At 36.8% G+C, this 4594-nt stretch overlaps 1 protein-coding gene across 1 annotated transcript in view; it reads right to left on the minus strand.

Moving 5' to 3' along the window:
• Positions 1–4594, minus strand: part of COMMD6 (COMM domain containing 6) — a 31308-nt gene that overhangs the window by 15402 nt on the left and 11312 nt on the right. The window lies entirely within an intron of this gene.

The raw sequence follows: 4594 nt of genomic DNA on the forward strand, positions 1-4594 counted from the left end.
GGCGCGGGCGGACGGGCGGGCGCCGCGCGGGGCTGAGCGCGGCCGCTTCGCGCCTGCCGCCGCCCCCAGCGGCGGAGCTGCCGCCGCGAGCCCTTCTCCTTCCCCCAGAAAGGCAGCGAGAGCCTCGTCGCGAAGTGCGAGCCAGGTGCTGGGGGGGTCACGTTAAGCGACGAGTCACTGCGGAGCCAAATCTTAACATTCTTAGGTTCTACGATATATTTTTTCCCCTCTAGGTTTCGTTTTCCTGTCGGAGCTTTTAGGGTTGGTTGGTTTTTTGTTTGTTTTCTTTTTTTTTCTCGCTATCGCGATAACATCTCTTTCGGCAATGTAAAATCTGCCACCTACTGCAAATCTTAGTAACTGGCCTCCTTTAACTGAAAAAGTCGCCAGAAAGCTCTTCCAATCTTAAAGCATCCGTATCCGATTTGTAATTTTAAAATTCAGTGACTGTCACTGTGTTGCTTGCAGCAGCAGCAGCAGTGACGACTCCCAGTAACGTCGTATTACGGCAACCATCTTAACCCTGTGTATCTCCTCTGGAAGAAAATCCAGCGCCTGAGCTGAAGAGCTCCTCCATCATTTAGAGGCTGCACACCAAACGATCTGGGCAGCGYGAGGTCAGGTAACCCAGCAGGTCACACAACCCACAGCAATCACAAGCGACACAAAAGCTGTTGGGCTAGCAGTATTTTAGTAGCATTGCAATTAACCTGATTGCTAGAACAAAATATTTTGCAGTTTGCCACTATTTAATAAATCCATTTTGTTTTGGAGATAATCAGTTACACTTTTCACTTTGAACATTCTGACCTGTAACTTGGGAAAGACCTCGAACATACTTCTTCCCAAAGCCTTTACTAAAACAAGTTTTTGTAACAGTGCAGCTAATGGCAGAAGTTTATGGCAGATGGGGCACCAGCTTTAATATGCTAAAATAGTGAAAGCTGAAGCAGATGAGAATGGAATTGCTTTACCCGGTTGACTGTTTTCTTGCACATGACTATCTGAACTGCACTGTTGTATAGTAGAATTGAATACAGTAGTTATAATGATACTGCCCAAAATTTCTGGATCACAAGCCTATCAATATTTAAAATATCCATCAATTCACACGCTTATCATTAGCCCTTCAGTTGAGAATGTGAATTGAGATCATATGCTTCCATGAAACAGCCGCAGACCAGTTCCACAACTCCAGTGTTGTCAGCTGACACACTGGGAACCACAGAGATGCTCTAACATTACCACTCATTTTTCTGCACAAGAAAGGAGCAGCCTAAGGGGAAGGYTGTAACATACTAAATTGCTGCAGCTGTTCATGAGCATCATCTCTAAGACATTTAAGGAATTAATTAAGGTTTGTGTAAGACCTACCAAAACCAGGCTGTGGGCAATGACCTAGGCTTTTATGCGCCATGGCAATACAAATAACTAATAATAAGCAGGAAAAGTGAAGATAGCCACAGAGATGTATTTTTTTTTTTTTCCTGCTTGAAAGAGGCTGAAATTCTTTTTGGCCATCACAGATCCATTCATGTTCTCACACTGTTCAAATGGAATGGAAAAGTTTTCACTTGGAGCTGCTATAGAGGTGGTATTTTTAATCTCCCAACGAAACACTGATTTTTACAAATTATTTTATCAGATAGAACTGTGTGGAACAAAACGTGAAGAATGAATCTGAAATTCTTAAATTGTCACCCTTATGCCAGTTATGTAAAYGTGATTTTTTTTTCAGTTGAATGATTTGCTTAATATAATGCAAGATCTKGTTATTTTGATATACCTAATTTATTGCTGATTTTTTTATACAAATTATTTTTAAAGTTAAATTAATCTATATAAACTATTATTTAACTACCTTTAAAATAAAATTCTCAAATGTTAATCCAAACAGTTTTCAAGCTGTCTTTTCTTCTCACTTCAGCTTTTCTCATGTCTCTGAATCAGTTCTTCATAGTAATCCTTCTTAGCTGTCCATTAACTTTATCCTTTTACTTCATCATTTCTTTATCCCTTAATCTGCCTATCACTTTTTATCCTCCCATCTTGTTAATAGTGTTTCATTAGAAACTCAGTCCTTTAGTTATGTAATGTTGGTACTTGAAGTTATTTCCCTTTTTCTAATTTCTTTGCAGYCCTAACATGTCATGCACCTCAAAATTAAGCTTCTTAGTCTAGTTTATCTTATATTGAACTATATTCCTTCACCCATGACCAAAACTTTTCACCTTTTACATTCCTCGTGTAATTTCTTCCCTAGTCTTTATAATGCCAACAAAACCATCACCCTGTAGTACTTTGAACAGCATAGTAAGGAATTAGCTGAAATGCTGGATAAGCCTTATAGCTTAGTCAATGGGAGTCTAGAAGCTCTGGAACACAGCATAAAACAATTTTCCATAGCCCATGGTGCTTTATCCAGAGAGCTCTGAAAATACATTTCAGCTCTTGATGGGAGCAGTTTCTCTCCGTATCATCTCAACTGGAAAAAAGTACCCATACAAGAGACATCACAGATAAAGCCCCTGATGAGAGGCTACAAATGTTTCCAATTCCTTTATTATTATTATTATTATTATTATTATTATTATTGGCCAAAGTTCTTGAAACAGATTGTAAAATTTAAAATAAAAAACAACACTGGAAGATCAAAATGTTCAATATTTTCCAAAGAATGTGCTGCAAATATATCTGTTGTTGGTCAGACTAACCAAATTACCAATCTGATTTTTCTGAACTGTTGATAAACTACTGTTGATTTGTGTTGACTAAATAGACATTAGATGAAAAATCTGATAATAAGGTATACTACTGAAGTGATGAAACATTTGATACAGTTAACTAAACTCAGGTAAACATCTCTGAATATTTTGAATTTGATATGCTTGTCAGTGGAGCACTACAAATACATATTATTAGCTGCCATATGAAATAGATATTATGAAACAGGATAATATAAGTGAAATAAGTAAAACAAAAATATTCTCTTCCTAACCAGCTTTAGAGACCTGAATTTTAGACATTTTAAGGAAGTACATGTTTCTTCCATTTATTAAAACAAATGTTTGTTAATTAAGAAAATACCTTAATAATGTACACTATTTCTGTACTTGACACCACAGCAGCCATTCCAAGTATCATATCTGGATCATCACTTCATCCTCCATGTTAAAGGCTTAAACCTGCAAAATGGCAAGCAGCCACTGTTCCCAGTAATTTGAGGGAGTGGAAGGAATTCCACATCTCACGTGAGACTTAATTGCTAACAATTATCCATCCTCTTAAGCTTTTAGCTACAATTATAACTGCAAAAAAAAAATAAAGTTATTAACGGCACTATAAACTTTATTTTATAATCCCATACCTATGCATAACTATAACCACCTTAGAATATTTTATTTCAGTAATAGTACTTCCTTATAATTGGAATTTCTTCTTATCCGATTGCTTTTCTAAGACTGCTGTCATTTAGCTCTCTAGAATTTCAAGATCCACTACTCTACTTATATTATTTTAGCTAGTCAAATTTCAGTTCACTCTTAGCTCACCTTTTAAGACTTGAGATATGGACTCTTTTTTAGAAAATATTTTATTAATTTAATCAATCTTATTCAAAGATGCTAATGAAGTAACTTTTGGTAATAACAACTCCAGTATTAAAAAGTAGAGTTCAGTAGCCTTGGAGTATTACCAAGGCTTTAAACTTTGGCTGCTAATGAAAAGTCTGATGTCTTCTCTGTGATTCTAACAAGACAGAAATATGCAGTGTGTAAAAACATTGCTGGAAATAATTTTAAAAATGCATATTTTGCAGGTTGTATAGAGGTTATACTTTAAGATATGATACCAAAGGACTAAGTAAAATGCAYCACTCTTGTAAAAACAAGTCAATAATAGAGGACACTCACTAATTTGTACACAATTAAAAAAATTTGATCTGATGAGGCTTTTTTTCCCCCCCTCAAAGGGCAATAATCTTTTTTGATCATAACAATAAATTATAGTTTGTTCTGCCAAGGAGAACTATTCCAAAGCAGATTTAGGGGAACTGGAGGGAGCAGAGCTCACAATCCATAAAAGAATAATCCCTGGCTGAAGATCTYGTAGATTTCTCTAGAGCTTCAGGGGACCTACCACGCTTATGCCTACGCCTACGCTCAGTGCATCAATACTCAATTTAATACAGARCTAATTAAAAGAGAGAATGCACTGAAGTATTGTATTTGCCTTCCTCAAAGAAGGATTTTATTACGGAAGATAATCTATTTTTAACATTTTTGCATCTAATCACCATCCTGTGAAGCTTGCTAGCAGACCTTGAATCCAGTGAAGAGAAATACTGCCTTCTATTTATAAGGGAAAGTTTTTGCAATCTTGAAAATCTTAYTGGTTATTACAGTTGACAAATGGCTAGCTTCAGTTTTCACAGAGGAGAATGTGAGTTTCTCAGACTCCACAGAAAGTTTCTGTACATAATGCAGGGTGAGTAGATTCTGAAGATGTATTCTTCTGACCTCCCCAAATCTTCAGTCCTATATGTGTAATCATAGCAGCTCTCCAAGTCAAAACAGTGGCAATTCCCCACACACCT

Source organism: Rhea americana, unplaced genomic scaffold, assembly GCF_003343005.1.
Source record: "Rhea americana isolate MKP2758 unplaced genomic scaffold, rheAme1 scaffold_3, whole genome shotgun sequence".
Lineage (NCBI taxonomy): Eukaryota > Metazoa > Chordata > Aves > Rheiformes > Rheidae > Rhea > Rhea americana.